General features: G+C 41.9%; 1 long non-coding RNA gene across 1 annotated transcript; it reads left to right on the top strand.

Annotated features, from left to right (window-relative positions):
* Window positions 1-14,109: 14,109 nt before the first annotated feature.
* On the top strand, window positions 14,110-15,069 carry LOC122644197. Its single transcript, XR_006330248.1, has 4 exons — window positions 14,110-14,203; window positions 14,303-14,388; window positions 14,492-14,600; window positions 14,982-15,069. It is a non-coding gene; the product is annotated as an uncharacterized LOC122644197 (long non-coding RNA).
* The last annotated feature ends 2,050 nt before the right edge of the window (window positions 15,070-17,119 follow it).

Consider the following 17,119-nt stretch of genomic DNA (forward strand, 5'->3'; position numbering starts at 1 on the left):
CTCTTATATGATGCCCCGTCTCGCACCCATTGGTGCTAATGGAGTGCAGGCCCAACGATTGGGTTTCAAAGGAGGTTTAAGTCTGGCCCTTATTTTGGGGCTATTGATCTAGTTGAAATCTGAGCAGATTTTTATCTTAATGATTCAGATTCTGTGAGGCCCATGGCCAGCTAGCGGGAGGTATGGAGGAGATAAATCGTGGAGTATTGTGGGGACCATGGACAGCTAGCGGGTGGAGGATTATATAACCTTTCAAGCCCTTAATTTTAGGAAGCTTTTTTATATCTTGCGTGGGATTTTATTAGCTAAAGTTTAGTTTCTATTTTTCGATTTTATGAATTAGTAGTTTTCTTTTTTTGAGGATTCAATGGTTTCTTACTTAGATTAGGATTGGGTTGCTTTGTAATTGGGTTATTATAAATAAGAGTATGAGACAAAGCAGAAGAGGATAGAGATTGAAGAATTATGGTTGAAGCTATGAGACGTAGTGATGGTCTGGTGAGAGGATGAGAGGCTAAGAGAGCCGACCCTATCCCCCCTTCCATATCTCCTTCTCCTTCTTCTTATCCTTTATGTTCTTTCATATGTAAACAGAAAAAAGCAATTAAAAGTTTCAATTATTCAATTTGTTCTTCCTTATTTGTTGATCCTGGCTACAATCGATCTCTCATGGGTTTTTCCCTTGTTCGAGTTCCAATTTGCATTAGATGTTGCCCGCTAGCTTACCACACGCCTCCCCACAAAAAAAAAGGAAGGGTAATGGATTATTTGAAGAAATTAAAACTTTTCTTCACACCATTTTATAGTTTTTATGACGAACCCCCCACCCCTCCTTGGATTTTTCTCCTCTCCATTTCTTGATCTGTAAGTTCTTGTAAGTTCCATCCTACCTGTGTGACAAGTGGACAAGTTGCATCCAATGGTCATTTTTTAATCCTCTCAAAAACCCACCCAACCCTAACTCAATCGGGTTTCCTCTCTCACACCTTTTCTCCCACCTCCCTATCTCATTGACCAGCGTTGTTCCTCTCCTCTCTCTCTCTCTCTCTCTCACTGCCGGAGTGTTCCAACGATGACGACGGTTTGCATCAAACTAGAGCTTCTCCCCCATGAGCTGCGAAGAGCCTCTCTCAATTGTTGGTATGAAATAGCAAGGGTTCTAGGGTATTTTAATTATTTTATCTTAGTGGGAATTCAAATGGGCAACCCCCTACGTACAAACATCCCAATAGACTCTCTATGTTTGATATTGATTTCCTATAAGCTGATCTAGTCCTTTACTAGCTTGAAAAAATAAGAACGCTGTTAGTTCAGAAACCCAGATGAAACCAGAATCGCAGGTCAAGGATAAAACCCAGATTCAAAAGATATTTAAAAATTCAATGGAGACAAATCAAATTTGGAAGATATTCTGGTCGAAAGGTCTTTTCAGTAAGGTGAATAATCCAAAAACATCCTACTCGAAGTTAGATTCTTGAAACCCAGACAGGATTGAGAAATCGATTGCAAGATGTAAGGGATTCAAAAGAGTAAACCAATTGATAAACCAAAAATATACGGGCCAATCCCGAGGTGCCATGTGTCCTGACCCGAAGAGGAGGCCAGCTCAAGCCCGGCCGCGACAGAACTAGTTCAATAACCTAAGAGGCCATCCCAAAGGCCAAGTCTACCATGCAAGCCACGGGGTCCAACCATGATGTCATCGGCAAGATCAACATTATCCTATCACTAAAAGATCATAACTGGAGGTATACCAAAGGGAGGACTATACCAAAGAGGTATAATCCTAACCAAACTCAACACGAGAAGAGGACGCTTAGGGAACCTCTTCCATACTAGGACTCTTCATCTCATAAGGAGCTATTCCAAGTACAAATCTACTATGTGATGATCTACCCTGCATAGCACATTCATCACCGATGAGGACTCTCCACACTGCCATACTCAACTATAAATACTCAGGTATTCCAACCCATTATTCATCTTGAATTCCAGTAATTCATCTGTTGTTGAGAGAGATCTAACTTTTGCATCAGAGAGTCCTAGGCTGGAACCACACCATTTCTGCTAGCTCGCTTCCTCAAGTACTCAATGACACCGCGTAAGAAGGCCGCTCCCTCCACCAATGCTCTGAGGGAGAGGAATGAGACACCACCATCGGAGAGCTCTCATTGGAGAGCCAATAATCATGAACTTCAAGAGACATAGAACCCGGAGATCAAGCATGTCGACATTGGAGAAGTAAATCTCAATAACGTAGTAGCCGTGGAGGTGTACCTAACCCAAAAGTGCCAACAACTGTGGGTCAGATTAATGACTTACAGAGACAGATTCTCCAGGACCAAAACCTTTTTCGGGATTATTTGAGGCAGTAGGTGACTTCCCACAGGAGGATGGTGCCACTGCCGAGGATAGAACCAATCTCTTGATAGGAGCAAAACCCTAGGAGGTCACTCCCTGGAGGTGAAAGATCAGAGAGACTCGCGACATGCACAAGTTTGACCCATCAACAAGGAAATCCTTCACATCATCCTGTGAGAATCGTAGATCTGCCGATCCGATCGGAATGTGGGGCATCATCGACGCATAGATCGATGGAACCTAATCAGGACGGTTTGATTAGAAGATCGGTATTTCAAGGGTGACTAGGAGGAGTCGCACACCAAGGCCGAGTCGTACATATCATAAAGAAAGTCCCTCATGTTCACGTCAAGGCTCATCACGTCATGACCACTCTCCATCATGTCAAAACTCATCGTGGGAGGAAACATCAAGGAGGGGTCAAGAGCGGGTTCATAGTGAACGCGCAACCAGGCATGACGGACAATCACATGATGAGGAGCTAGATAAAAGACTCCGACTCCTTAAGGTGGGACTTCATCTGTGATGTCATGACCTAGATGTCCTTTCCTCCAGTCTTTGTCCGCTGGATCCATTCTTGGATCTTTTCCCCCTCATTCTTGATCATTGTTAATGGCTCCCCTGCCAAGTTTTTCCCTTCGAAAGTAGGAATCCGCCAAGGCTGCCTCCTCTCTCCTTTCCTCTTCTCCCTTGCTCTAGAGGTCCTCTCTAGAAGCATCCAGGCTAAAACTTACCAACACCTCATCTCCCCCATCCCCAAATGCAAAAGTCTCAATCTCACCCACCTTGCCTTTGCAGATGATCTCCAAGGCCTCTCCCTCCACTATCTCTTCCATTATGTCTTCCCTCTAACTCTTTGAATCTCTCTCGGGTTTGCGCATTAACCTCTTAAAATCCAAGTCTTCTTTCCTCGGTCTCTTATCATGTCAAAGCCACCCTCCTCAGTTTGACTGGGTTTTCCCTTGGGTTCCTTCCCGTGAAATACCTTGGCCTTCCCCTTATTCTTGCCAGGCCGACTGGTCATCACTGCACCCTTATGTTAGATCTCATCTACAAGAGGCTCCAGCTTTAGAAGGGCAAATTCCTTTCCTAACCGGGTAGGATCATTTTGATCAAATTCGTTCTCCAATCCTCCTTCATCTACTGGTGTGGGTTTCCATAATCCACAATCCACAATCAAAGCTATGGAATCTCTCTTCTGTGCTTTCCTTTGGAAAGGCCAAAAGTCCTCCAAATTCCTCCACCCAATTAGCTGGGCAGCAATTTGTCGACGCAAATTTGAAGGAGGCCTAAGCATCCGTTGTATTTGTGATTACAATATTGCTGGCCATCTCAAGCTGATCTGGAAAATCTTGTCCAAGCAGGACTCGATTTGGGTTAATTGGGTATACATTCACCTCCTCAAAAATGATTCCATCTGGACTGTCCCCCATCCTGCGTACTCCTTTTAGGTTTGGCAAAAAATCCTTCTCTTTCATCCCCTTACCCTTAGTGCCACCTCCTCAGTGATTCATTGATGGTACCTCCATCTCCTTTTAGCTTGATCCTTGGCATCTTGCAGGAGTCCTTTACAACATCTTAGGTGATCGAGGGGTCTACTCTACTGAGTATGGATCCTCTACTTCCACCTGCCCGTACTTCTATGTGCGCCCTACACACAATGGGGCATGTAAAGACCGCCTTACCCCTACCTGACCGCCTTACCCGAATGGGGGTAAGGCGGTCTTTGCGCGCCCCATTGTGTATAGGGTGCACATGGAAGTAGGGGCAGGCAGAAGTAGAGGATGTGGATATCTACTCTATTGGCATCCCCAAATCTACCCCTCTCATTAATTATCTCCCATAGCTCTTGGTCCCCCCTGGTCTCACCCAGGTCTGAGCCTTTCTCCCCCCCTCCGCCTCCCTATCCCACTCATTTGGACAGAGTAACCTGGCTCCCCTCCCACAATTGGTATGTTTAGCTCCCGCTACGCTTGGGATTTTGTTAGACCCTATGGCTCATCTGTCACCTGATGCAACCTTGTTTGGTTCAAACGGCATATCCCTAGACACTCCTTCAATGTCTGGAGAGCCAAACCTTTGTCTCCCCACCCAATCTTTCCTCATTCACCGCCACATCCCTGTATCCCCCTCCTATATCCTTTGTTGGAATGGTATTGAGGATGTTGATCACCTTTTCTTTCCGTGCCCCCTAGCCTCCTTTATTTAGAAAAGAGCTCTTCAGTCCATTTGGCCCCGGTCCAAATGACACCTGCACTTCGCTAGGGAGTGGCTTTCGCTCGATATGTCCTTTTCTGGTAGCTCTATTTGTGACACTGTTGGCAAGCTTGTCTTCGGGGCTGCTATCTTTCACATCTGATTGGAGCGAAATTTTGTAGATGGACTTTCGACTCTCGGTCCATTGACATGATATTGAAAGCCATCTTTTTTTATGTCAGCTCTAGACTTCATATGCTTCCCCATAAATCTCTTTTAGACTCCCCAAAGAACAGGCACATTGTTGTTACCTGGGGTTTAGATTCTTCTCTCTTTCGTTCTCCTAGCCAAGCCCCCTAGGCCTGTGGCTTGTTTTTTGTATAGTTCCCCCCTCCTATTCCCCTATGTATTCCCCCCATTTTCTCCTCCCCTGCCTTTGGTGTTTTGGTAATGAATTTTTTATTCACAAAAAAAAAAATCTCATGTAAAAATAAAATCATTTGACCAGTCAAGCTTCTTAAAGAACAAAAATATTTCTTAAAACCGAAAGCAGTTTAATTATTTATAGATAAGATCATATTTTCTAAGAACAGTATAAACCAAATGTGAGACTAGGTATACTAGGACAATGACCAATTCCAAGAATAGTATAAACCAAATGTATGTTTTGATTGTTTTAAACTTCCAATAACTTGCTTATTAAGTTCTGTTGTCTTCTAGTTCTATGTTGATTTTTTATGATTTGATGTAGCTTAATATTGATTTTTGATGACTTGATGTTGCTTAAATGAGATTTTTTTATGACTTGATGTGGCTTAATGTTGATTTTGTTTACTTTTTTTTTTTGGTGAATAAATATATTACCAAACCCCAGGAGTGGGTAGGGGGAGAAAGAGGGGGGGATATACAAGGAGAAGGGGAGGGGAAAGAGAGGAGGGGGAGGGGGAAGAAATAAAATCAAGCCATCCTAGAAAGGGGAGGCCGCAAAAGAGAGATGTCTAAACTCTAGGTAACAACAATGTGCCTGCTCCTTGGAGTGTCAGTAAAGGATCTATGGGGGAAAGTGCTAAGCTTAGAGGAGACATCGAAAGAGATGTCTTTCCAAATCAAGTCAATAGATCTTGATTTGGAAGTTCATCTCCTAAGATTCCTCTCCATCCAAATATGATGAACGGCAGAGCCAAAGACAAGCTTTCCAACCATATCACAAAGAGTGCTGCCTTTGAAGGTCTTGATCATCCAGAGCCATTCTCTATCAAAGGGTAAGTGTCTCCTGCTGCGTGGCCAAATGGACAAGAGGGCTTTTTTCCAGATTGTAGATGTAAAGGTACATGCAAAGAATAAGTGGGTAGTGTCCTCAAAACCATTCCAACAGAAAATGCAGGAGGGGGAGACAAGGATATTACTATGAAGGAGGAAGGCTTAGGTTGGGAGGCATAAGTTAAGAGATCTCCAGGTGGTAAGGCTATGGCGAGGGTTGAGGCCTCTTTGAACCAGATTAGGTTGTGCCAAGGGATAGGGGGGCTAGGGTTACGAACAAAATTTGAGGCTGAACTAAAGCTGAATCGGCTAGAGGGGGAGGAGAGCCAAACAACCTTATCCGCAAAAGCTGGGGCGGAGGGGAGGAGAGGAAGGGGGGGGGGAGAGGACCAGATCTGAGAGAGGATAGGGATGGGGGAGGGGAGGGGGGAAACCAAGAGCTAAGAGAGATGATGGAGGATAGGGGACAGATTTGGGGATGCCAGAAGAGTAGATTGCTCAAGGTCCAAAGACATTGTAGAAAATTCCAAGGGGGTACTAAGGGTCGAGCCAGAGAGAGGTCAAACTTCCATTAACAATGGTCGTGGAGGTGGCTCTAAGGGCAAGAGGGCGATGGTGAAGAATCTTTCGCTAGACCCAGGAGGAGTCGAAGTGGATGGGAATAGTCCAGATGGAATCATTTTTGAGGAGATGAGAATAAACCCAGTTGACCTAGATGGAGTCATGCCTAGAGGAGATTTTCCAGATGAGCTTGAGGATTCTAACAGTATTGGAATCCCGGATGCGACGAATGCCTAAGCCCCCTTCAGCCTTAGGAAGGCAGATGGATTTCCAATTGATAGGATGCAGAAATTTGGAGGCTTCTTTTCCTTTCCAGAGGAAGGCACAGAATAGGTTTTTCATGGCTTTGATAGTGGCTTTGGGGATACCAAAGATGCCAAACCAGTACATGTAAGATGATTGGAGGACCGATCTGATGCATTCGAGCTTACCCACATAGGAGAGGAGTTTGCCCTTCCAAAATTGGAGACACTTACGGATATTGTCAAGCATGGGGGGTACAGTGGTGGCTGGAGAGCCTAGCAGGGATGAGCGGAAGGCCCAAGTACTTGACAGGGAGGGTTCCAATAGTGAAGCCAGTAAGGCGCAGGAGGGCTTCTTTGTCAGAGTCAGGGATACCGGCCAAGAAAATTTTGGATTTGAGGAGGTTGATCCAGAGGCCGGAGAGGTCCTCAAAAAGGGGGGAAGACATGATGGCGGAGATAGAGGAGGGGGAAGCCTTTGAGAAGATCATGAGATCATCGACAAAGTCCAGGTGGGTGAGGTTGAGTTGCTTGCACTTGGGGATGGGGGAGATAAGGTGGAGATCCGTTTTGGATTGGAGACTCCTAGAAAGGACTTCCAAAGCTAGGGCAAAGAGAAAGGGGGAAAGGGGGAAGCTTGGCGGATACCAACTTTACAGTGGAAGAATCCAACAGGGAGCCATTAACCAGAATAGAGTAGGAGGGAGAGGAAATGCAGGCGAAGATTCAGTGGACGAAAGTAGGGGGAAACCGCATTTGGGAGAGCACATCACAGATGAAGTCCCGGCGAAGGGAATCAAGAGCTTTGTGGAGATCGATCTGCATGAGGGCCGCGAGTGAGTGAGATTTTCAATTGAAACCTTGCACAATCTCCGAGCAGAGAATAATATTATCCGCAATGCTTCTCCCAAAGATGAAGGCCGATTGATTTTGATGACTTGATGTGGGTTAATGTTGATTTTGATGATTTGATGTAGCTTAATGTTGATTTTGATGACATAAGGTCATAGTTGTCAAGGCGCCGCCAAGGCGTCTAGGCGGATTTCTAGGTCCCTAGGCGGCTGCCGCCATATTGTAGGGCACCTTGCACTGGTTCAATTGGTATCAAACTAGGTTCTGGCATTTATTTATGCTAAATATCATTTGTAAAACATTTACTTCAGATATAATTCATAAATAAGCAAATACCGCCCTATTTGAATCCAATAAAAATAGTTTAAAAAATCAAATTCCAAAAGTGAAAAAGTCAACCCCCCAGTTCAAGAACAAAAACTTGATTTTTGACAGTAGGTGAAATTTTCAACTTTCTACTGTTGGGTTTTTTCTCAAATCTAAAAATTGCATAAATCTTAATATGGTAAAACATTGCTAAAAACCAAAAGTGCTGTAAAATATTCATTTGTTTTGATATTTAAAAAAATATTTTCATTCAGAGCGATTTTGATAACATTCGCGCACACCAAATAAGATTTGACCGGAACATTACTCCTTCAATATAAATCGGGTTTAAGCAATCTTGGATTTGTTGGAAAGCTGGGTGACTCATATAAAAATAAAATCATTTGATCAATCAAATTTCTTAGGGAACAAGAACATTTCTCTAAATTGAGAGTAGGTTAATTACTTATTGATAAGATTACATTTTCTAAGAACAGCATAAACCAAATGTGAGACTAGGTATACCTGAAAATGATCAATTCCAAGAACATATAAACCAAATGTATGTTTTGATTGTTTCAAACTTCCAATAGCTTGCTTCTTTAGTTCTTATGTCTTTTATTTCTATGTTGATTTTTGACGACGATGTGGCTTAATATTGATTTTTGATGTGACTTAATGTTGATTTTTGATGACTTGATGTGGCTTAATATTGATTTTGATGACTTGATGTGACTTAATATTGATTTTTGATGAATTGATGTGGCTTAATGTTGATTTTTGATGATACAAGGTTCATATTGTAGCATACTAAATAATGTTAGAAAAGAGGGGAAATAAAAAATTACACTGAGGCGCCTTGGTCGCCTAAGCACTTAGAAACCCCTCCATCGCCTTGGGTTGCTTTGCCGCCTTGCCAACTATGTATAAGGTATATATTATAGCATACTAAATAATGTTAGAAAGAAGGAAAAACAAAAAATAACACTTGGGTGCCTTGGTCTCCTAAGCGCTTAGGCAACCCTCCACCGCCTTGGGTCGCCTTGCTGCCTAGACAACTATGCTGGAGAAGCAAGAAACAATCAATAGTGTCTAAATCAAGTGTAGAAGCTGAATACCGAGTAATGGCATGGGGAGTCTGTGAGCTTGTGGGGGTCATAGTGTTTTGCAGTGATTTGGGAATAAATGTTGCAGAACCTATGAGACTATACTGTGATAATAAGCCAACACAACAATCAACACAGCTCACAATCTAGTCCAACATGACAGGACTAAACACATTGAGATTGACGGACACTTCATCAAGGAGAAGCTCGAACAAGCCTCCTTCTATATTCCTTTTGTCACCACAGAGAATCAGTTTGCTGATGTATTCACACAAGGTTTACATTGTAAGGTGTTACATCCCATTGTATGCAAGTTGGGCATGAGAGACATAAATGCACCAATTTGAGGGGGAATGTCAATGCATGTTGTGTCTAGGTTCAATGTATCTTGTGTTTGTATCTTAGGATAAGTCTTCCACCTAACATGCCTTATTTGTTTTCCTTTTCTTATCTAGAAATAAAGTAGGCCTCTGTCAGTTACAGACAAGCCAAATCATTCTGATATTCAACTAATACTTGAGTGGGCCCATAAGTAGTCCGAACCAGTCTTTTGGAACCCCGGACTGTTCATGGTTAATGGTGAGCAATACAATAATGTTAGAGCATCTAAGGCTTCAAACTCCCAATTACAGTGGCTTCCATGTCTGTCCTGCATCACACAGTATGATTTGTGTAAAGCATATATGGCAAGCCATTTTGAGTAAGAAGTCAAGCTCTAGATTGGTTTTGAAAGTCAATAATGATTTTCTCCTTAGGTCTGTTGAACTCATTTGTTGTGGCCTTCAGAAGTATGCTAACACTAATGACGAGTGGAAAAGACATTTTTGGATTTAGTCAACAATTTATGAATGGCCTCTTCTTCAACTTTCTTTGGATTTAGTTAACAATTTGTTTTATATTTAATTGCATACCATGATGACATAAACACGATCGTGTATGTCTGATGACTTGCATGCGGCTGATTCTTAGAGGAAATGTGTTGATTTGATTTTTCTAGGATGCTAAGAAGAGGGTCTCATTTATTAACTTCCCTCCTGTCCTTCAGCTTCAGCTAAAACGGTTTGAGTATGATTCTTGGGGAAAATTAACAGTGAAGGTCAGAATTATGTTAACTCTTATTCTACATATTGCTTTGTTTGTATGGTTGCTACACATTTTCCTTGTTTATGCCTTCTCTTGATATGTGTTGTCTTGTTCAATCTTCAGTTAAGGTTCTCTTTGGCTTGATTTATATTTATGTTTATATTTTGTTTACAACAGCTACTCAGCCTTATCCCAAATAATGGGTCGGTTAAATGGATCATTGCCCTCCAATCAGCTCTATTTTAAGGTCTAAGCTATGCATGTCTTTTTTCACCACTTCTCGTAAGGTCATTGTAGGCATGACCCTAGCTCTTTTAGTTCCTTCAATCTGAATTAAATCATTACTATGTACTGGAGCATCCAAAGGCCTCCGTTGAATATGGCCATCCCATCTTAAACGAATTTCTCGTAGCTTATCATGTATCAGAGCTACTCCCAAACCAGCTCTAATATGATCATTCTTTACTTTATCCTTCCTAGTTTTGCCACTCATCCATCTCAACATCCTCATCTCTGCTGCAATGAGTTTATCTATATGATGCTTCTTAACTGCCCAACATCCCGCACCATACATTATAGCTGGTCGTATGATTATCCTATAAAATTTTCCTTTGTTATGAAGGAATATTCTGATCACACAAAACTCCGGACACACCTCTCCACTTCATCCATCCTATTTTAATTCTGTGTTAAACATCGTCCTCTATATCACCTTCTTTATTTATGATTGAGTCAAGATATCTAAAATAATCACTTTGCGGAATCTCCCTCTTATCAAGTGTCACCACCTCATTATCCGTCCTAGTTTAACCAAAATTACACACCATATACTCCGTTTTCGTTCTACTTAGCTTAAGACCTTTTGATTCCAAGGTTGATTTCCATAACTCTTAACTTGGCGTTAATCCTTGCTTTTGTCTCATCCACCAAAACAATATTAAATAATCAACAAAAACCAGACACCAAGGAACTTCATCTTAATTGTTTCTGGTTAAGTCATCCATGATAAGCTCAAATAAAGGAGGGCTTAAAGCTGATCCTTGATGTAACCCAATTGTAATTGAAAATTCACTATGATGTAGGTTTATCACCAAAATGGGCTTATTTCCTTATAAAGAAGTCTAGGGTTGGGATATATATATATATATGTTGGGCCTTTGATCCCATGGGTTTTCTTTATAATAGGCCACTTTAATGGGCCTAATGGGTTCATAGGTTGCATACGGGATTAGCCTTATACTTAGTTTATTTTCATGATTTTAATGTTTTAAATTGAACTGGTCCAAAGTTGGTTTGAACCAGTGGTTCAATTTAAGTGATTTTAGTAGTTTGTCTTTTAATTGTTTAGTTGGGCTGGATTAGGACTCTATTTTGAGTTTATTTTAGTTTCCTAGTCATTTTAAGTTACCTAATAGGTTAAGGATTGGGTTAGGCCTTTCCTTTTTTAGTGTAGGAATCTAATTTTGAGTCTTTTATATAAGATTGTAAGGGGCAAGGTTCTAAAACTCGGTCTCGACCAGGTCGAGTTTTTCGAGATCTTGCCAAGGCAGTGTATTTTTTTTATGTTTCAGAATAATGTTTCGGTGGGCATATGGCCATAGTTGGCTCTAAAACTTTAAGGTAAGCTTGTTTTAGGCTTAATAAATGTATTGAAAGGTTCAAATTGGAAAAAAACACCCAATTTGGTGTTTTGGATTTGCACCCTTGGTTGGCAGTAAAGGCCGAACCTTTAATGTAATATTGTCTATTCTACACATTGTTTAAATGATATGAGACATAATTGGCAAGTAAAACTAGTATATTATGCACATAATATTGAATAATTATTTAAGAAATAGTTAAAGACTTAAAAGTTTCTACTACAAACCTCAAGATACAATGAAGTGTTCACAATGCATATTACACAGACACTCAGCCTAAGTACAATGAATAATACATATGTCAGACACCTTACTAACCTATTCCTCCATGTCTTAACTCCTAAGTACCAACAATACAATACTATGACTCTATGAGTATTGAGGAGGTCGAGATTCTCGAAATATTCAAGATTTCTCCGAGATTTCTTCGAGATTCTCGAAATACTCGATGGTCGAGTTTTTCGAGTTTTTACATTTTTTTTTGTTTCGTATAATAACTCGTCTCGAGAAGCTTGAGTTTTCCTAGATCTTGCCGAGATTTTGAACTATGGTAAGGGGGCAAAGTATTAAACACGAATTTGATTAATAAAAAAACTCTTGCTTGCTTGCCATTGGCCATTGCTGTTGCTGCCCTGCTCTGTTGAGTGTTGCCTTGTGAGTCATATCAAGGTGAAGGGACTGGTCGATCTCCAGTTGACTCCTTGCGTTTTATAGACCGGAAGGATCTGTTATAAGAGATTGGTGGATCTCCAATTGACTCCTTGCATCTTGTAGACCGGGAGGATCTGCTATTTGTTTTCAAGCTGTTGCCATTGAAAACCTGCAACTCCAAGTAAGTATTTAATATTGTTGGAATATATACAAAATACCGAGAAGAGTATTTTGGTCTCTTTCTTTATGTAACACCAGAATACTGTGGGGTATTCTGGTCCTTTTCTCTTTATTATTTTAATTTCTATTTCTTGTCTAAACCAGAATGCCGTGGGTAGGATTCTGGTGTGGGTAGATTTATGTAACTATTAGACTCCTACTAGGAATCCTAGTTGGAGTCTACTAGGATTAGGATTTCTTATTTTTCTGTTTTTCTTCTTTCCTAGCAGAATGTAACTCGATTTTATTTCAATATAAGTATGTGCTTGAGATGGGAGTCAATGCATCCAAGCATTAAGTTCTCTTATTCCTGTTTCAGTGCTGGAAATTGAAACTTAGTGCAACTTCCTATCCTCGATCTCCCTTCTCCTTCTTCTTCTCGATCTCCTTTTTCTTTCTTCTCTTCTTTCTTCGATCATTTTTTTGATTTTATTTGTGTGATAGGGCAGCTCTAATGAGGTGATCCTTTTTTTGGATCTAGTTGTTGCCCCATGTTACCTCAACAATTGGTAACTTAATCTCGATGGTAATCTGGTTTTTTCTCACCTGCGATAGTTGAAGCTTCTCTGGAAATTTTTGTTACAGCCTTGGAATATCAGATTTGTCTTCCTCTTCGAAGCCCAAGAACAGCAAGGAGAATTCTGCACCAACCCTCCATCTAACTCTGCTTTTATTTTTCCCTTTATTTGAATCGATCTCTTCAACTTGGGTTTTTCCCGTATCGATTCCAGGGATTTTCTTTCAACTCTGCCGGAACAATGCAGGATTGATCAACACACAGCAAGGGTCACTCGATCAGTGGTTTGATTGAAGTCTTCTTTGAACTCTGCAAGTAATTGAAGATATTGATTCCGGATCTTCTGTTCTTCCACCATGACAGGAACTGAAGATTCTACTGAAACTTCCAATGGGGATGGGCAAGGTAAACAGGAATTCCATACCATCAATGCCAATACTATTAAACTTGATGGATCTATTTACTTAATATGGTCAAGATCTTGTTACCTTGCTGTTGCTGGCCGTGGGCTCACCAGCCATCTTTTGGGTACAAGTACACAGCCTCCTACTCCTGGACCTTCTCAAGATCGATGGATCACCAATGATTCAGTGGTAATGTCTTACCTTATTAGTTCAATGCAAACTGATCTGGCTAATGGCTACTCGTTATTGGACACTGCTGCCCAGATATGGTCTGCTGCCAAGGAAACTTATTGGCAGATAGGGAATGATGCTCAGGTGTATGAAATCAGAAAAAAAAATTCATGACACCTCCCAGAAAGAGCTGTCTGTCTCCCAATTTTATGCTATCCTAAGCAGCTTATGGCAACAACTCGACCAGTATTCTGATTATCAACCTGCTATTGCTACAGAGCTTGCTGCCTATCGCAAGCATGTTGATAAAATTCGAGTTTATGACTTCCTGGCTGGGTTGAATGATGACTATGATCCGTTACGTATTCAAGTGTTGAGCAGATCTCCTTTCCTTACCTGGAAACTCTCTCTTTCTGACCACGTTAGTTTTCCTTATAATTTAAGCTCCTGGTTCTGGTTTGGGCGTTTACATCAACAGGGTTGTTGGTTCTGTTATATTATTGCTGTCTAGCCCAGCGATTACCTGCTTTTCATAATTTTGCAACCTTCTTTGCAGGTTGGACAGTTGAGGGAGGTTTCAGATAAAATGCATAATGCATGACTTAAATTATTTTTGGAAGTGGAACTTGGGCCGGTAACTGTTCATATTTTTTAATTTACTTTAATACATTGTTAAGCTTGGTTGGGTCTCTGTAGTTTTGCACTCTTAATGCTTTTCTCTAATGTCATACAGGATTTGCATCCTGTTCCTCCACCAGACAAGACAAATGATGATATTCTGCTGTTCTTCAAGCTATATCTAGAGAAAGAAGAGTTCTCGTACTTAGTGTTTCCTGCTTTCTTACTATATCTTCTCAAGACATTTAATTTTGAGTAAATCAAATAATGCGATTGATTTTAATTTTTTATTTAATTTTGTCAGGTATGTTGGAAGGCTTTTTGTTAAGGGTATTGGTAAGCCTGTGGATATCTTAACAATACTAAATGTAATGGCTGGCTTTGCCCCCAATGAAGAAATTGATCTTTATAAGGTTTATCTTTGGTCCTTTATTTCAATTTTCTTACTTCCCTATTCCACCAGGAAGGAAAATAAGTCCATCTGATGTCTGTTGCGGAAGTAGTGGCCATTATTTTCGGTTTTTGTGAACTCCACTTTGGTTATACCAAAAAACAAAAAGGGCGAACCCAGTGCACAAGGCTCCCGCCACTGCAGGGTCTGGGGAGGGCATTATTACCGCAGCCTTACCCCTGCTTTCACAGAAAGGCTGTTTCCAGACTTGAACCCGTGACCACTTCGTCACAATGGAGCAACCTTACCGTTGCACCAAGGCCCGCCCTCTACTTTGGTTATACCAAACATCGAGAATTTTTTATTTATATATGTTTCATGCCCATGCTTTTGTGCTGACCAGGAAATTAACTGTGAATCTAGTGTCAAGTGTGAACACATTGACAAGAAACACACTTTTCAATCTAGCCAGGTATTTATTATGTAGGGGTGATTATGTTGTGTGTTTGTTGCTTGCATTTTCTGTACTGATTGATATAACATGTTTCCTTTGTTTACAGATTGAAGATGGAGCCATTATTGTTTTTCAGAAGTCTCCTCCTTTTGACAGTTTTGGACGGTGCCTATATACTGAGTGCCAATATCCTGATGTTCCTTCATTTCAGGAATCTGTACATAATCGCCAGGTATCCTTTTTCTGAATAAGTGTGAGTCTATGTACAAATGGTAAAAACAACATTTGGCAGCAGATTGAAGATGGAGCCATTATTGTTTTTCATATTTGTTAAAAACAACATTTGGCAGCAGATTATGTACAAATGGTAATATTAGTTGGGTTAATAGTAGCATTGGAAGTTATTACTCTGATTGTACTATTATTCTTATATCATAAATGGCATTCTACAGTGAGCTTAGGTTGAACGGTAAAAGCTAATTCAATGATGTTATCATAAATCGACATTCTACTGTTCATGAGGTTAAACAGTAACAGTTGATTCAGACATTCGGTGTCATGTGCAAGCAGATTGTTATGTTTTTATTGTTAATTTGCAATGATTATGAATTCCTATACTATGCCCTGTAGTTGTTAATTTTGAACTACTAGGTGTTTTTTCAAAAAACCCGTAATGTAGATAAGATAGCATCATTGTCTTGAGAAGTTTTGGTCGAATAACTTCACGGGTGGGAACTGGATAAAGGAGAGAGGTTCTTGGTATGCCGGTATCTCCCCTGACCACCTTTCCCTGCCGGCTTCTCCGGCAGGCCTGACCTTCCCTGTTCTGTCTTCTGGTGGCTGGGAAATGTCTTCTCCCCCACCCATTGCTCCGCTTCCTTCCTCTCCAGCCCCTTTACCTTCCCCCCTCCCTTCTTCTTCCCCCCTGCTGACTCTCGGCCTGCAACCTGGAGCTCTAGGCTTGCTGCAGGTCTCTCCCCTCGCGCCGATGGTTTGCCCCTGCACTTCGTTCCCCCTTCCACTGTTGGCTCCTCCAAAATTGCTGTTTGTCCTGCTAACCTCCTGGAATTTGAAGCAAAGCTGTGGGAGGACTGCCTTGTTGGCAACTTCCTGGGTCCCAGACCTCCTTTCCACATCATCAAGCTTTCACTCTCCAAACAATGGCGTCCTCAGGGCACTTTGGACACCTACTTGATGGACAATGGATTATTCATCTTTAAGTTCTCCTCCTCTCTTAATAAGACCCGTGCCCTTGGGGGTGGTCCCTGGATGGTGGGTAAGAAACCGATTTTTCTCCGGCAATGGCACACCAAGCTCCAGCTCCGTCGCGTAGACCTTTCCTCGATCCCCCTGTGGATTACTCTTCTTGGCTTGCCGCTACATTACTGGTGCTCGGTTGGCCTCCGCTCCATCGGTTCTGTCCTGGGAAAGCCGTTGTTCTCTGATGTACGCACCATGCGCAAAGATCGTCTGGCCTACGTAAGGATTTGCGTTGAGGTTTCTACAGAGGATACACTGCCTTCCTTCATCACCGTGGATGAGGGCGATGACTACTTGTTCGAGCAGGAGGTGCACTATGATTGGAAACCACTGCACTACCTGGTTTGCAAAGTCTTTGGCCACGATTCCCACCTGTGCTCTTCGAAGACTCAGCTCACTTCGGTTGAGACTCTGTCTACCGGCGTGAATGGTGTTGACAGTCAGGCTTCTGTTGTGACTGTGGCTGGCGATGCTTTACCTCCTTATCGCGATGCGACAGAGACTTCTCTCCCCAGTCCTTTTGCCGGCAGACCTGCGTCTCGTGGGAGGTCTTGTACCAGACCCCGGTGCTGGAATCAGAGAGAGTGGAAGAAAACGCAGGTGCCCCCTAAGGACTTGTCACTATTGAAGGTCCCTGCTTGGACCGATGGGCAAAACAAGTTCAGTCTCCTGTCGACTGACGATGACTTAGATCCCCTCACCTGCCCTGAATCTCTCCAGTTTGATGTTCTCCCTCGAAGCAGATCTCGCATGACGGCTTCTCCCTCGGCAGATCTTTCCATTCCCAACTCTGGTGTTGCTCCCAATGCTCTGACGTCGAAGGATCA

The sequence above is a fragment of the Telopea speciosissima genome, chromosome 10 (genome assembly GCF_018873765.1).
Source record: "Telopea speciosissima isolate NSW1024214 ecotype Mountain lineage chromosome 10, Tspe_v1, whole genome shotgun sequence".
Classification (NCBI taxonomy): domain Eukaryota; kingdom Viridiplantae; phylum Streptophyta; class Magnoliopsida; order Proteales; family Proteaceae; genus Telopea; species Telopea speciosissima.